This window comes from Falco naumanni, chromosome 2 (assembly GCF_017639655.2).
Source record: "Falco naumanni isolate bFalNau1 chromosome 2, bFalNau1.pat, whole genome shotgun sequence".
Lineage (NCBI taxonomy): Eukaryota > Metazoa > Chordata > Aves > Falconiformes > Falconidae > Falco > Falco naumanni.
The window spans coordinates 96884672-96902448 of NC_054055.1; the positions used below are offsets into that span (position 1 = coordinate 96884672).

Genomic DNA, 17777 nt, shown 5'->3' on the forward strand with positions numbered 1-17777 from the left:
AGTTTGGACTGGGCAAGAGGTAAAGAATGTGCTCTACACTGCAGCTGGGCAGAATGGCCCAACCCAGAGCCTCTGGCAGGAAGCGCCAGGGGAAACTCGAGGATGACCTTTGGGTTTTTGGAGTTGGGGACATAGAGGATCTGAGGCCTGCTATACTCCCACTGAAAAAGAGATATTGGCAGCTTATGAAGGACTTTGAGCCTCTTTGGAAGTGATTGGTACTTAAGCGCAGCTCCTCTTGGCGCCCTGGTTACCAGTGCTGGACTGGATGTTTAAAGGGAGAATTTCTTCTACACATCATGCAACTGATGCTACATGGAGTAAGAGGATTGCGCTGATCACACAACAAGCTCAGATAGGAAATCCCAATCGTCCAGAAATTTTGGAAATTATTATGGATTGGCCAGTATGTGAAGATTTTGGGATGTCATCAGAGGAAGAGGTGACATGTGCTGAAGAAACCCCTTTGTATAATGAACTGCCAGAACATGAGAAGCAATATGCCTTGTTTACTGATGGGTCCTGTCGTATTGTAGGAAAGCATCAGAGGTGGAAGGCAGCTGTATGCAGTCCCCTATGACAAGTTGCAGAAACTGCTGAAGAAGAAGATGAACCGAGCCAGTTTGCAGAAGCGAAAGCTATCCAGCTGGCTTTAGATGTTGTTGAATGAGAAAAGTGGCCAATACTTTACCTCTATACTGACTCAATGCCCTGTGGGGGTGCATACAGCAATGGAAGCAAAGTAATTGGCAATACAGAGATAAACCCATCTGGGCAGCTGCATTATGGCAAGATATTGCTGCTCGGTTGGAGAACTTGGTTGTAAAGCTACGTCATGTAGATGCTCATGTACCCAAGAGTTGGGCCACTGAAGAACATTTAAACAACCAGCAGGTAGATCAAGCAGCCAAGACTGAAGTGGCTCTAGTAGATTTGTATTGGCAACAGAATTGTGAATTATTTATAGCTCAACGGTCTCATGACACTTCAGGTCATCAAGAATGAGATGCAACATATAGATGGGCCATAGATCGAGGGGTGGACTTAACCATGGACACTATTGCACAGGTAATTCATGAATGTTAAAACATGTGCTGTAATTAAGCAAGCCAAATGGTTAAAGCCTTAGTGGCATGTAGGATGATGGCTGAAATATAAATATGGTAAGGCTTGGCAAATAGGCTATATCACAGTCCCACAGACCTGCCAAGGCAAGCGACATGTGCTTACAATGGTGGAAGCAACCACTGGATGGCTGGAAACATACCCTGTGCCCCATGCCACTGCCCACAACACTATCCTGGGCCTTGAAAGACAGGTCTTGTGGTGACATTGGCACCCCAAAAAGAATTAAATCAGACAATGGAACTCATTTCCAAAACAGTCTCATAGATACTTGGGCCAAAGAACATGGTATTGAGTGGGTATATCACATTCCCTATCAAGCACCAGCCTCTGGGCAAATCCAACGATGTAATGGACTGTTAAAGACTACACTGAAAGCAGTGGGTGGTGGAACTTTCAAACATTGGGATAAACATCTAGCAAAGGCTACCTGGTTGGTTTATACCAAAGGGTCTGCTACCTGAGCTGGTCCTGCCCAGTCAAAGCTTTTGAGTACTGCAGAGGGGGATAGAGTTCCTGTAGTGCACCTTAAAAATATGCTTGGGAAAACAGTCTGGGTCATTCCTGCCTCAGGCAAAGGCAAACCCATTTGTGGGATTGTTTTTGCTCACAGGCCTGGGAGCACTTGGTGGGTAATGTGGGAAGATGGGAAAATGGGAAAGTTCAGTGTGGTCTCAAGGGGATTTGATTTTGGGTGAAAACAGCTAATAAATTAAGCAATGTTAATTGTTACATAATACTGTATATTGTCTTTGGTGATGATGGTAGAATTTGAACCCACGTCCCGGAGAGACTGGATAATCTTTTGGCATCCATTTCTACCAGATTTATATTTGAAGATTTGAACCTTATTTTTTCTTCAACTGCCACACCAACAAATATTGACTGATGAAACCAGATCAGCACAGCTGAAATAGAATTAGAACTGGCTTCAACATGGAACAATTCAAAACCTTGTACCTTCCTCATTGCCCAGAAAGACTTACAGCAGATGGAGCCCAACATCATGGACTAAATGAACCCAATGGATTTTAGAGGGGTGGTCCATAGACTAAGGGAGTAATATCTGTGTATTTATATAAAGGACAGGAGAGGTGATGATGATGGCGATGTATTGGAAAATGTAGCATGACATAAATGGTATGGAATAAGGGGTGGGTACTGTCCTGGTTTCAGCAGGGATGGAGTTAACTTTCTTCTTAGTAGCTAGCACAGTGCTGTTTTGGCTCTGATTTGAAAACAATGTTGATAACCACACAGAGGTTTTTAGCTGTTGCTGGGTGATGTTTAAGTCAAGGACTTTTCATTTTCTTGGGCTTTGCCAGCAAGAGGACCTGAGGGACACAAGAGACTGGGAAGGGACACAGCCAGGACAGGTGACTTGAACCAGCCAAAGTGGTGTTCCATATCATGGGATGTCATGCTTGGTTTATAAACTGAGAGGGTTAGCTGGGGGGGAGGGTTGCTCAGGGACTGGCTGGGCATTGGTCAGCAGGTGGTGAGCAGTTGTACTGTGCATCACTTCTTTTGGTGTTTTTTTTTCTTTTCCTTTTTCCTTTGGATTTTACCCATTTTCCCCACCTTTCTTTTTTAACTGTTACTATTGTTACTATTGTTGTTCTTACCTCTTTATTCTGTTTAAATTATTAATATGTGCTTATCTCAACCCTCAAGTTTTACATTCCTTTCTGATTCTATTCCCCACCCCTCCAGGTGGCAGGGAGTGAGCAAGTGGCTGTGTAGTGGTGGGCTGCTGGCTGGGATTAAACCATGACATACTAGACAACAGATATTTTGGAAACTCTTAACCCTTATAGCATCCTTCTTCATCAGTCATTTTACCTTACTGTATTTCCACATAATTTTGGAATAGACTATCAGTCGTCTTATCACTAATTTACTAACCATGAAAGTGCACCAACTTGTTCAGCTTAGCAGATCAAGTTTCTGCCTGATAGCAGATGTGGTAAAATGAAATCCAGCAGATATAATTCTTTTGATTAAAAGACCTTAATCAAACAGTCTAGTCAGTGTTGTCGTTAAGGCAAGTGCAGATGGATAATTTTTGAAACACCTTTCTGTCTGTCTGAGCTGTGGATTATTTAGATTGCATAAGTGATGGAGGAAGTTGTCTTGAAGACATCGTCCCTTCTCTCTTGCCTGTGGCTGGTGCAGCCCCAAGTGAGATCAGAGCAGTTTGAGGGATGCTGGAAAAAACCAAGTGAGGGCGAACAGTCATCTGAGGACTGCTTGTCCAAGAGGACTGCAGGATGCTCTGATCTTTCTCATCTGCCTATTTTAGTGATACCCTGATGAAAGGCTGAGTCATCTTGCTTGGAAAGCAATGAATTTCCCAAAGGTCTGCCTTAAGGACATCTTTGTGCACTGTGGCTTTCAGCATGTGTTTGTAAATTTAGGGATGTCTGACATGGCTGGCCTGATTTTTAAAGTTCTGTTGGAAAATGTGTGTGCATTTACATGAGTCAGACGCTCTGCCAGGGTACTTAGTTTATCTTCATTGCACTCACTGCAGCAGTGTTGGTAAAAGCAGTTAAGTACTGCTTTGTGAGATCCAGCTCTTCACAAATATTAGCTACACATTTTGAAATCGTTGTGTGACACTTTCACATCTCGAGAACAGTTTTTCATAGTAACATGATTTCAGATATTTTTTCCATTTTTTATATTTCTTCTACAGAAATTTGTCTTCATCTTGCAACCTCGTATTTTGTGCTTATTTTTATTTTTCTGGAGGTTGTTTTTGTATTTCTGTGTTGTCTTGAGTTATATATATGCTACTGTTATCTAGGGTTATTAAATAGTATGTTGTATTCTGGACATCCTGTTCTTCCTGCAGGTGCCAATTTGAAACTGCCATGGAAGGAACTATAAAAACCATTGGAAATTAATTTCAACACCAATATTTTGGGCGTGAATATTACCATTTTGTCTCAAAGTGCAACAGTTTAATTGCTTGTTTAATTTCCAAAAGCATGTTTTTATCAGTTGTCTATATTGCAAACTAAAGGCAATCTATTTGTGATCGGCTTCATGTCTGAAGGTGTTGATTTTCAAGCTCGTTTTAACCTGTGTGCTGGGTCATATTTTTCCCTGCTGCAGCTCTTTCACTCCTACCATATAATCAGATCCCGGGGTCTGGTCTGTCTCTATTTGGCACAGCTCTGTAAGGAGACAGTGTGGTTCTTCTGTCTTTAGTGTACATGGAATTCTCTGGGCCCAGAAGGATTTCCATGTCAGCTGAAATTCAGCTGATGAAAGTCCTTTTCTCCACTTCATGACCTGCACTCCCCCTGCAGCTGGTGCAGACCTAGCTTGGTCTGGACTACATAAAATTACACAAAAAACCCTCCTCCAGTGACTGAGTTAATTCCACATTAGGTAGCTTTGCATCTGGTCCACCAGTTCAAAACTGTTGCTGTGTTTGGTAATTTATTGAAAAGAATTAAGCTAATTAAGGAAGGTTTAGTTAAAAAATAAGAATAAGCAGAAGTTTCAGATTTTGAAACAGTGCTAAATTTTTGGAACCAAGATTGTTGTCCTTGTCTCTTCACAAATTCAAACCTTCAAACTTGTCCAGTGCTCTGACAAGCTGTGAACTAAGCCTCATCCGGAGGCTGAACTTTTCCAGAATGAATTGGCATGCTGCCAAAGAACACATAACACCAAGTTTGCTATATTTTAGTAAAAATAGTTGATAGTATATAATGTACAATTTGTAACTGGTATTACATGGTGTTGGGTTTTGCTGCATGTTTATAGGAATCTGAAACCTTTTTGGCCATTTCAGCCAGCTCAAGATGTGTACTAAAGTTACCTCTTTATGTTAAGCAGCAATAGTAGGCGGGATTGTGAGTTAGCACCCAACGCCCTGAGCTCTCACAAGTACCTGCTAACTACTTTTGCCAGGTCAGGAGCAGAACAACATGGACCACAGTGAAGTTCTTGTTGGGCAATGCTGCTGGTAATGGAAGCCCAGGTAGTTATTTGCTTTAGTGAATGGGGCACAGTGCTGCTTGAGACATGAGGATAGATGGAGAGCTTGCATGTCTGCCCTTTTTACCTGGGAGCTGCCTGGGGTGTGATGAGGGTTGTGGCAAGTGCCTGCAGTGAGCAGCAAGGTCAGAGCTACTCTGGTATTTCTATGTCTGCTTGGAGTCACTCACAACTCTTGAGTGCAGGTTAAACTGATGTTTGATAAGGGGGATCTGACCATTACTGTTGATGAAAAGAGTTCACAGAATGTAAAACTGCCAATGGTTTGGTGTACTTGTGGCCATTTGTCTTTTCACTTTAATTAATTCCATAAGAATCCTTTAAAACTATCAGGCTTCCAGCCATTACTTTGGTCTTGCTTATACCGCTCTTTGCTCCCAGTGATGCCTGAATTTACACTTGGCACCAACTGTTCTGGCTGCCCTTACATCCGTAGGCTCCCACTGGACAGACTGTAAAGTTTTCCTCCTTCAGGAACAGAATCTTCTTTTACTTCCCCCAAAGGCTGTATGACTTTCTCATGCAAACACATACACTTGGGCTATAGATGTGAAACTAGATATTCAGGGGAAGGTGTGAAAAACAGCACCAGTCTTGCATCTCAAGAGGCAATTCCTTTTCCTCACATCTAGCCGAACCATTGTGTCTTTGAACGCTGATTACCTTCAAAATCAGTTCAGATGTGGACTCTCTCTCTTGCTCTTGTGACACTCAGAAGCCCTTAAGAAGTGCAGAACCTACTTTTCTGAATCCACCACATGTAATAGTACTGCTGCTGTGTGGGTTGATCACAAAGCACATTCATCAAAGATAGCAAGAGAATGGCAGAATTAGAATGGGGGCTATCTGTGACACTTGGTTATTTCAGTAAAAAGATAGTGTGCACTCCACTCTGAACATGTGTCACTGACAATTTTTAAAGTTATTTTATTTTTTTTTACTAACACTAAAAATAAGTTTTCATCCTATAGAACTAATTTTTAGATGCCACATTCTGCTGAGTTTTCAGAAAAATGCAGTTCCTATCCCATCCTGTAAGGAGTGCATGCTGTATAAGAAAAGAGGTTCATTTTCAGAAAAGTCCTGCAGCTGGTTTTTCTTTATAATATTGGAGTTCTGACTAAATCTTTTACTGTGTTACCACCTGAAACTGCAACTGTCCCCAGAATCCCCTTCTTAAAGCCCTGGAAGCAAATACAAGGTTTTGGGGTGAATCCTTTATAAACCGTACTAATTTTGTTAGTTTTGTGCCTTTTGCTAAATCACCTTCACCAGGGAAATTTACACCTAAGGCTCTAATTATTTCAGGAAAGCATTTTTATGCTTCATTTGAATGCATCCTGGAGAGAATCCTCCTCAATTTAACCACAGTAAAAGGTCTTTGCATACCACATACTCGTTTCAAGTGACATGTGTCCACTGAGCTATGTTTGGAGAACAGAGGACATGCATTCCTGTTAAGTGCTCTTAATGCACTTCTCTCTCTGTCTTGCAGCTGCTTCGAGCTGTTGGACAAGTGTGCAGGACTAGAGTGTCACTGGAGGATCACTAAGTTGTCTCCAAGTTAACTAGTGTGAATGGCTCTCTGACCCTTACGCAAAGCGCCATGATGATCCCTGGAGATAGTTGGTTTGTGTTGTACGTTAAAGCATATAACTGGATTCTTCCGCCTGAGGACATGGACCAGGCAAGAGCACAGTCAGCCATGGATAAAAGTGTAATAATGCTTTAAATCAAGTTTACCCTTTGTCCATGCCTTGCCTCTGAGCTAGACAGTGCCAATATTATGCAAACTCCTTTCTTGGTTGCACTTGTGAGGAGAATCATAATTGTCTTTGAATGGGAAAACAAATGTATAAGGTTTTGAGATCGTTTCTTCCTTTCCCTGTGACATACCCAGTGCTGGAGCTTATCATAAGTTAAAAGAAAATATATTTTAAGAAGCCTTTAATTAAAATCCTGGTAGCACATCATTGTAACGTTTCTTTTTCTGCAGCTCGATTCAATAAGATTTCTTGTACTGATAGGAAATTTTCTGGACAGTGACTGCTTTTTGCATTGGTAGATAAAGCCCTTGCAGAAGCAATCCATGATATTGGGGCTTTTCTTCAGACATCAGATTTGCCTGATTGTCCCCTGAGATCAAAAGACAGACTTCCATTTAGAGTGGAACAGAGATACTAACAGGCTTCTGAACTGATATTAAGTTAGAGGCAAAGGCTTTGGAGAATAGTGCATGGTATGAATTTGCAGGTTTGTATTTCCCTGCATATTTTTTTAACTCAGGAAAGGTGTAACTCAAACAGCATTATTACTTCAGATCTGGGATTTTCCACTGCAGCTTTTATTTGTTTATTTTAGCGTAAGCCACCAAGGGGCAGCAGATAGAAGCTGATCTTGTTAAAATAATAATAGTAAAAATATATTATTATTTTTTCTTTAAAGTTGCACTTGGGGTCCAGCATTATCTTGTGCAAGCAACTGGTTAGGAATGAGGAAATCGCCCTCCCTGAAGAAGGGAAAGCATATAACACACCAATGCTAAGGATGATCGAACATTTGCTGCCGAGACAAATACAGCTTTGCAAGGAAACATTTCCAAAGCCTATGGATTCACATGTACACTTCCTTCTGGCAGACGGGCACTTGCTCATGATGTGAACGGCAGGCTGTATGTTACTGTTTCCTGCTCATGTCATTGTGCAGGTTACTTCTTACTCTGACATGAGGACATCGGTTATTCCGCGATGTGTGTGGCTTCGACTCATACAGGATACTGTCGCTTTGCCGGGTGAAGCGTTTCTGCATCACCCTGATGCTTCACCGGTTTCAACTGGACATTTGCTTTTTTTTTTTTTTTTTTTTTTTTTTTTTTTCTGATGTCCTGGGAGCCCTTTATACTTTAAGCAGACGCGGAGCAGTTAGATGAGAATAATCTCTTCCACCGCAAATTGACTTCCCTCTTTGTAGCCCTAGACACTGTTTCCAGCTGCTTTCGGTCTTTTAAATCCTTGAAAGCTTTCCTAATCCTCATGTAGGCAGGCTTTATGTGCTCTGTCTCCCTCCCCTTCCTCCTGATTGGCGAGGCTACTTCATGGCCCAATTCAGCCCACTACTACATCCCTGGGATGCGGTTTGAAATAAGAGCCAGGCGGACAGTTGCCTCCCCGCTCCCGACTTTCTATAGGCTGCGGAAGGAAGGTTGGGAAACTTGACATTGTCTTAAGAAGACTCCCCCCAGCAAAGGATAAAAAGGGGAGGGGGGGTGGGGGGCGGGATAATAGGCAGGGAGGAGGCGGGAGGGAAACTTGCTTACGGTGGGAAACTTGATGGATTTCTGCCCTGCCGACAGCAGAGCGGTGTGAGCGGCCCCTTGCCGGCTGGATGGATGGATGATGGGAATCTCACCATGAGGCAGGTAAGGAGCCGGCCCCGGGTACTACCGGTACCAAACTCTGCGGAGCTCCGGTTGCTCTCACGTTCCCCCCCACCCTTGTTTCTTACCCTTGTCAAAACTTAAGTTTCCGGGGTGGGGAAAAACCCCCAATAATTAACCGATTCGAGGGATTTTTTTGGCTTAATCCTCCCGGTAGGCAGTGATGCCATGCAGGTCATTGTCCGTTTGGGGTTTGTACGGGGCATGGAAGCGGTTTGCGAGGGATGTAAATCAATTCCAGTGTGCCATGGTTTAAAGGCATTGTGTAGGCTGTCTCTCAGCCCTGTTTGCGACATGCGAAAGGAAAGAACTTGCTGGGTTATGCGCCTAAATATGCCAATAATTCAGGCCAGGGATAATTTATTAAACAGCTCTGCGTGAGTTCCTTGCCTGCCAGTGCTTTAATCTTCTGATTGTTCCAAAATGTAGTCGTTTCAAGCTGTCTTACAGCTTCACAAAAGCACTTTAAGATGGTTTTCTAGGGATTTTTTGTTCTAAGTTTATTCAAATAAGGTGGGCGTTCTGGGTTTTGTTTGGACTTCTATTCACCTGAGGAGACAAAAGGAGCTTTTATTGTCGTTCAAAGGCACAGCGGCAAAATGTTTTTGATTCTCGCTGCTCATAGTTTTACAACAACAATGTACAGTTAGAAGAGCCTTGTGGGAGCAAGGCAAACTGGCGGGGCTGTATCTTAAGACTGAATCAGAGATCTGTCCCAGTTTAAAAACCCATGCCAGTCCACTTCTGAAACTTGCAGTTAATATGCTCTTTTCTAGGTAGGCGATGGGTAAATATGAGGAAATGAGAGAAGTTTTCTAGTTTCTTTTCCGTGTGGGTGTTATTCATTCAGCTCTCAGTGGGACTTTTATAGTGCATGTCCAGGGAATGCATGTGCGAGGATTTTGCACCTGTAGTGCAAATGGAGCATTTGTTTTCTGCTCACTTTCTGAAACCATGGTGGGAAGTCTCAGCTTCCTTACACCTGGTTTTCTGCAAGTTACAGGAGGTGGGGAAGGGTGAAGAAAGAGACGATATGGGTGATGGAAGGAGTAAAGGTATTTCTTCCTCCCACTATCCCAAAAACTACTTTTGTAGCTCTTTAAAGAGAGAGGGGAAAGCTTGTCCTTGTGAAGCAAAATAAAGGGCATTTTGTATACTCAAGTTGGTCAGCTGGATGCACGTAGCCATCAGAAATCATTATCGCCACAAGAGGGTACTTTGGCATAGGGGGTTGTCAATGAGGAGTGAGAAAGAAGCAGAAATGTTACAGGATGGCAATAATAAGTAAAATGCTCTGTGAAACGCGCACTTTACTCTCCTGAAATACTCCTGCCTAAAGAGTAAAGCTTAAGGGGTAACGAAGATTCGTAGATGGTGGGTTAAAAGAGCAAGGCAAGTCAGAATAGGGAAGAGGGAAATGTTAATACACTCGCGCACCCTCCTCCCCCTGCAACAGAGGAGAGGGAGGTGGGGAGACATTCCAGCCTAAGCAGAGGTGCAGGCACGGGCGGGCTTATTCCTGCCGGCCCGCCCGGTCCCCGCAGGATCCTGCCCGCCCCCCCGGAGCCTCCTCCCGGGCTGGGGGTGGGGGGCGCCGGCTGAAGCTCTGCCAGGGTTTGTTTAAACACCTGCCTGTGAGTGCGTTTTCTCTCTCCCGCTCCAAGTGAACAATTTAGAAGTATTTCTCCGGGTCTGGTTGGTTTGTTGTGCACACGTATTTCCAGTTTGGCAGGGAAAGCTGTGGGCGCTGCGAGGGCCTGAGGGACAGACAAATCCAGGGAGCAGGAAGTCGGGGGGGGGGGGGGGGGGGGGGATGGAACACGGACAGAGCCACTGGATGCATCGCCCCCCAGCAGCAGACTTCGTGTTTTAGTGGAAACTGAAGATTGCAACTTGCTATAAAGTATCTGTACAAAATGTTTAGGAAACCCATTACAGCAGACACTTAAGAGCAGGAAAGTCACGTGCAGCTGGAGCCCTTGCTCCTGCTTCTAGTTTGATTTTGTTACGGGAAAGAGAAACATACAGAAGGTGACTTTCCTGCTGGCCCTGTTATGGCCCTCCTATTCAGAGCAACAGAGCTGCTTTTACCTACTCTTCTGCCTTGTCGCCCTCCCCACCTACTGGTCCTGTTGCTTTCCCTGCCCTTCCCTGGTGCTTCCTTCCCCATCCTTCCACCACCTGGCTATAAGGCGGTGGGGGGTGGGTTAACTCCTTCCTCTTAGGCTCTGGGAGCCAGTATTCCCACTTTGAAAGGCTCTTGGTGGAAGCTATATCTTAATTTGGGATTGCAGAGTTAACAATCAAGCAGATAGCATGTTGTGGGTGTTGGGATGAAACCGTGTATTATAGTGATGATTGATCTGGCCCAAAGGCAGCCCACAGGTACTGAACGACAGCATATAGCAAGACAAGTGCACTAATTTCCCCAATGAAAGCCCAGGAATTACTGTAGAAGTGTAATATGCAGCCTGTTGAGTTGATAAGATTCAACCTACTTTACCACTGTGCTAGGCCGATAGTCTCTAGCGGGTACAGGGGTCGGTGTAAATGTTGTGTTGAGATTTGTAAATGAGACAGTTTAAAGAAGCAGTCATTTCTAGGTGATGTTTGAAAAAGCTCAGCAAGAGGTGTCTCCTTGCTGGCTGCTAGAATGACTGCACATGTTAACTCCAGTAACCAAAATGGGAAAATTTCTGTCGTGTTGATGTGCATGTGGCATCTGGGAAAGTACACTGGTCACCATGTACTTTAAAGGTTTAAGCATCCATAGGAAATACACCCATCTGGGTTTGTTAGCATGCTGTAAGACTAGTCTTAGGAAGCAGAAGTGCAATTTCTTAAAGGTATCTGAACGTGATTGCAAGACAAGTAACTTAAATAACCTGACAAGAAAAAATCCTTTGCACGTAACACATTTTCTGCTTTGCAGAGTACTTGGTTCAGTTTATTACTTAAAAAGAAATTCCTGAGTAAGAAAACGTGCAAGTGATGGAAAATCCTGAGAAGATGCTCAGCCTTCATGTGGTAGAATGCTGGTTTCTTGTGGCTGGATTCCCCAAATTTGCTGCAGAACTGGAGAGGGCACTGTGGGCTCTGTTTTGAGTTCCCTAAACCTCCTGCACAAAAAAATAAAAAGTTTGATGAATTTTAATACTTCATTTTCACTCACTTTCACCCACAACACATCCCTGAAGTGCAGCTCATGAGAGTGTCATTGACAACCAATGAAACTCCTTATTTTGGCCTCATCCTGTTGAAGTCCCATTGACATCCATCAAAGCAGACTTGAGCCCTTCATCACACAAAGAGTTTCAACAAAATGACTGTTAACTGGAAGGCCACCAAAAAAAGAGAAACTGTGTTTCTAAGGCACGTAAAGCCATTACAGTTACTATCATGACTGCAGTCATATAGCTGCTAGTGTGCACATAACTCACCTAGAGAATAAATACTGCATACAACTGCAGTGCAAAACACATGCAAAATTCAAAATCATCTCCTTTTCTTACAGCTGTTTAAGTTCTTAGCATGTGTTTCTTATTTCCCATTTTCTTTTGCATACCTTTTAAAATTCTTAGTGTGTTCCTCAGTGGAAGAGCTGTATTCTTATCCTGGAGTGCTGTACTCCTTACCCTTGCTTTAGGAAATTATCTTTTAAAGTTCATCCTGGGACATTTTGTTGTTTGTTTGGCCTGTGAGGGAAGAATGAGCATCTTGGCGAATGCTGCTTTTTTTGTGTGTGTGTACCATGCGGAATAAAGAAAACAAGTGTACAGAGGCTGCAGGCTGGGAGTGTATCAGTTAATTAGCGGCTGGACATTGCTCGGTAGGAAGCCTGGCGAGGTTTTTTGTGCGTGTGTATGTGTGTTGTCTGCTCCCTTTGATCACTTGTGTGGTAAATAGACATGCAGGGTAGCTATAGCAACATGTGCTGTTGGTTGGTGGGAACAGAGGGGACGGGATCCTGGACAAAGGGTAGTTTGTTAGAGTGGTTGGTTCTGATTAGAAAAAGGTGGCACCAATCAGGGCATTTAAAAACATCAGTTTTGCAAAACTCAAATGGATGTTATCAGTTTCAAAGTAACATTTGTTTCTGTAGCTCTGAAAGAGCAGATCATATGGAAGATTGGGGAGGAAGGGAGAGGGATAATAAAAAGCAGAAGCAAACCCCCGTAACACTTGTAAAAGTAAAAAGCCCCATAACACTGTTGAATGTAAAAATGTTCGTGCTGGATGTGCTTTTTCTGGTGTTGCTGCACCATCTATGCATTTTGCAAGAAAGCATTTATAGGAACCAAATTGCCACAGATGATGCTACAGATAATAGTGTTTTTAAATGCAGCTTCAAAGATGCAATGATGATACTCTGATGTTACGTAGTACTTCTGATTCAGTTTCCACCTTTCTCCAATATCTAAAAAGTCCTATGTACAATTTGTGGTCAGAAGATACTGTACCTATTTCAGCAGCCTACCTGTAGAGGTCAGACTTGAAGTTCTCAAAATTTCACATGGTAGAATTTCAACCTAAAGCTATAAAAATACAAAACCAGGCATAGCCATTTTCCTTATTAACTTTATGTGGAACACTCTTAAAATAATGTTGGTTTGTCAGTATCAGGTTATTAAGTAACACCACATTCTGCATTGATGGCAGCCTGAAATACATTGAAATTCATCTTTGTCTCACATCTTGAACAGAACCCAACCTAAAGCTTTTATTAGCGCCTGAATTATTTAGATGTGTATCTCACTCTGATCCCCACCAGGCCTCCTACCGTTGATGAGCTCTGTCTCCGTCTCTCTGCCTCCCGCCTGCCCAGCACTCTGCTGTGCTGGCTTCCCATCACTGCCTGATCCCAGGGCTTCCCTGCTGGGGAGGGACAGGAGGCAGGCAGCAGCACGGAAGGCTTCAACAGCTTCCGAGCTCTGCAAAAAGTTGTCAGAACTCAGAGTCCCTCCACAGACTAGCACCAGACGTAAGGGGTCTGCTGGATCCTGGGGTCGAGGAAAATAAACTGCTGGGAACGAGGAGCTCGCGATGGAAAATGCTCAGGGGATATGCTGAAGCTCAGTAAATGCTTCAGCGTTTGGATGAACAATTTGATTTGGCTGTGGGTGAAGACTGAGCTGGGAGAAAGGAGCAGACCTGTATTCACATACAGCCATGTGAATAGCCTTTTGAATGTGGGCTGGAGTTTGTTTGAACTGAATTTCAGACTTCTTAGGGTACTCCATTCTTTAGCTTGTTCTTGGGTTTGAAGTCTTTTATTACAGTCGTGCAGCTTAGAGCTTGTAATGCTTTAGCAAGCTGTAAGGAATTACTGTATATCCCTGAGATCCCTGGCTTGCAGTGCAGAATCCACCCTGTCTGAAAGCTGGGAAAGGCGCTAAAGGGTAGGAAGCTGATTTTGATCTCTTTTCTAAACAATAAAAATAGCTCTTAATTCTTTAAAATTCTTTCCTATTTGCTGTCATGTCATGGTTGTTTATCATTATTATTTATCTCTTCCCAGGGGGATGTGGGAGGATAGAAAAGCTGGCAAATAGATATTTGTTTGGCCCTGAAGTATGACAAAACTTTTTTGATTGCATAAGTGTTGAGACAGCTGGGTGCAAGAACAATTTTAAGATAGTAAAACAAATAAAAGAGAGTCTGGGCTTTTACCCCTGGCTTAGTGGGAGAGTAAATGAGGAGATCCACAGGGCTGATGGGATTTTTCGTTGTAGTGTGATAGACTGCAATGAAAATATTTACAGAGGGCTGTTTCATGGCCCCAGAAAGGAGCTGGTGACACGCTTTGACAGTTGCTCCACATTTTGGGGAGGGAGGCTGACATGTTTCTCATGCCTCTGGTGGCGCCGACAGCTTCCCGTCACGCTGCACCCTGGCCGCCTTGTGCTGCCCGTGCACCTGCAGGCCCGCAGGATCGCCTGCCGCCTCCCTTCAGCACCCCTGCGTCCCGAGCAGGTGCCCATGACTAATGGCATTAACTTGGCTCTTTGGGTCTGCAGGTATTTAATTACTGAACAGCTGCAGCAGAGCTCAGAGAGACCCCCCACCAGAGCGGGAGGTCAGACTCATCTGTGATATGGGCGAGCCGATGCACTACTTAGGGGAAGAGAGAGCTTGCTCGTATGAGACCCTGCCGACCATCCCTGGGATCTCCATTTCTATTTTTTTATTAGAACCTTTGTTTTAAACGTTAGCCGAGACTGGTGCTTTCTTCAAAAAAACCCCAAACAACAACCCAAAACCCAAACCCTGAGAAAACAGTCTTTTATAGCAAAATGTTTCTCAAAAAGAGTTATCTTCTTTTTTCATAATTTTTCCCATACGAAAACGTCATCCCTCTTTAGTTTTGTTGTTGTTGTTGGGTTTTTTTGTTTGTTTGTTTGTTTTAAATTGGTTTGTTTTGTGTATTGGGTTGGGTTTTCTTCTTTCTTCCTGAGAGGTAAGTGAAGATGTAAAAAAATAAGGAAAAAAATAAGAGAAACACTACACATTTACATATATACGTATGTGTGTATTTAGAATTAGAGTTGCCAAATCCAACCACTCTGTCCTAAGAATGGCCAGCATCTCAGTTTCAAGGTACTTCTCGTCACCAAGCAAGTTTCAGAAGTGTTAGAGGGTGTTTTATCATTGGAACATATTGGGGTTTTCCCCTTAAGATCATACCCATATTGCAAAATCTATGTATTCTGCAGGAAGACGTAAACTCTATTGACAGCTTCTGCTTTGCAGTCCACTAGGGTCTGCCTCTGTCTCCTGCCTCAGCTTCTTTCCTCCTTTCCAACCACATCCAGCTCTGTGGATAGCTGGGGCCTCAAGCTCTCAGCCTGGTCTCTGGTCCCACCTCAGCTCTGGAGGCAGGGATGCAGGCAGATATTGCTGTCACTTCTCATGTTTCTGTTCTTGTGAGAGTCATGCGAGGCTGTAGGCATAAACCTATACAACTCTGTTAATAGTCTCACTGAAAAATATGTGTGCTGTAAATCTGACATGCAGAGGAACAAGAGTAGGGGAAGGGAAAGCTGCCCTGAGCAAGCAAAAGGACTGTCCCTGTCAGAGCACCACATGTGGATAAAGCTCTTGGGCAGGGACACTTGATGGCCAAGCATGGACCAGATTTGTCCACGTGATGCTCAGGAAAGCGTATATGCCTGAGTTCTGCCTTGTGTTAAGTGACATCAAAATTAGTGTGCACTTTGCTCACAGACAGATGTTAGCTATACAGACCTTGTTTTTGACAAGCAATATGCAATTTACAAAGCTTTGATTTTGACCTGTATGCAAAGTTGTGCTGTTCCGCCAGCCTTGGTAGCAGCTATTGAAACAAGTGACTGTAAAGAGTTAATGACTTCATTTCTGACTGGATAACCTCAGAAGTATAGCTTAGGCAGAGATTTGAAACTGCAAGTTAAGCAGTTCAAAAGTGCACTATATTGTTTTGGTCTAATTAACACAACATGGTGATAAGACATTAAAACAGAGTGACAACACTATACATTGATAACAGAGGACATTAATGCCTGCAGACACAGTCTACATTGTAAAAATCTGAAAAAAAAAGGCTTATTATATTAGATAGGTCAATGTGATTTGACCTAGTTTTGCTTTGCTGCTTGGAAATTATGTCAGTATTCGTTATGTCATCTCCTTGGATGAGCAATTTAACATCCTCTTTGCATTGCAGTGTTGTCCTAATATTGTATATATATTTACTTGCTCTCTAAAAGGATCCTTCAGGCTAATTCTAGAAATCAGGGAAAAACGGCTACAGAACATAAACTCCTGAAACTGCCTTTTATATATATCCTCTGTGCAACAAAAAGGGTTGAATTAAGTCACAGCAAAATTATAACTACAAATTCTGAGAAGTATCTTCTCGCTTTTGCAGGTAAAGCTCATTAAAGTTAACGAATAAAGAATGACTGTGCTAACTCATGTAGCCATGTATGCCTTTCCCGTGCAGGTTTTTCATTGCTAGAAAATAGCATTTTTAACTTTACCTGGACGCTTATGTAAAATACAGTGGATTAAAGGAATTATGCCATATACTTTCCTTGTGAAATGTAAGGTCTCATATGAAGTCATCAGTATTTCTCTTGGAAAAATGGAGGTTGTTTTTTCAGTCTTCCACAAAATCACAAGTATTTTCCTTCATATTTATGTTTCTGCTGTTTTTTATCTCTCCTACCATCTGGACTTGTACGGCAAGACTTTTTGTGTGCCAGGGCTCAAATTGTGGTACATCAGAGAACAACTAGAGGACTAAATGCTGCTGTTCTTTGCTGTAATGGAAAAGTAATCTGTTGCTGTTACAGTGGTAAGTGCTACAAAGGAAAGCTCTGTCTCTTCCTTAGCTTTACCTATTCACCTTACTGGTGTGTAACCAGTTGGCAAGGTTGCAGCATTTGCTTCTAAGCCTTTCTTGATCCAAAACGGGAAGCTCTGAGGTCTGATTTTGCTTCTCTGAAGTCAATAGGGTAGGGGAGGTGGAGTGGACTCCCCCTTCAAAATACTGTATGTACTGAATACAAAATACAATTATTATTGTAGCTATTCAAGTATGTCTGTGAGTAAATGTGCACTCTTGGGACAAATGCTGAACAGATCAGGTGATAGTGTGAGAGCAAAACCAACCGTACTTTTTGGATTTGGGTGGGTTTTTTTTTTTTTATTTGACAATTGCTATTTTCATTTGTTATTTCCTTGAATAATAAGAAATTTGTTGTGAATTTCAGCATGAGCTTGTTTCTTGCAGTGTTGAAATATTTTAATGAGCTAAGAGCTGTAAAGGTTTTCCACCATTTCTCCGCAAATACATCTAAACTTCAAAAGGCCTCACTTACTTAGATTTTTCAGTTTGAGTAAAATGTATTTGCTGTTTGTCTTGAGCTGATGAGGTGGGTATGCCTCAGGAGAGACTAATAAGCAACAGTGCTGATTTTTTCCCATAGGTTCCCTTGAGTTTTGAGATTAATTCCAGCATATTCTCTAAGTGCAGTGATTTTTTAACTTTTTTGAATCAGGCCTTGCTGCTCCCCAGCCTGACCCTACTCTAGGATTTCTATTACTGTGTCCTCACTTCCCTGTCCTTAGTCTTTGGCTTCTTGTCTTTAACCTCCTTCTCATTCCCTAGACATTTGGACAACACTAGAGCTCACAGAATTGTAGGGTAAACCCAGAGGGA

At 42.8% G+C, this 17777-nt stretch overlaps 1 protein-coding gene across 1 annotated transcript in view; it reads left to right on the top strand.

The window, feature by feature from the left end:
* Positions 1–8458: 8458 nt before the first annotated feature.
* Positions 8459–17777, top strand: part of MID1 (midline 1) — a 157369-nt gene continuing 148050 nt past the window's right edge. The window contains exon 1 of the mRNA XM_040582761.1: positions 8459–8557. The gene's annotated coding sequence lies outside the window, so the exon portion shown is untranslated. The remainder of the gene's footprint in view (positions 8558–17777) is intronic.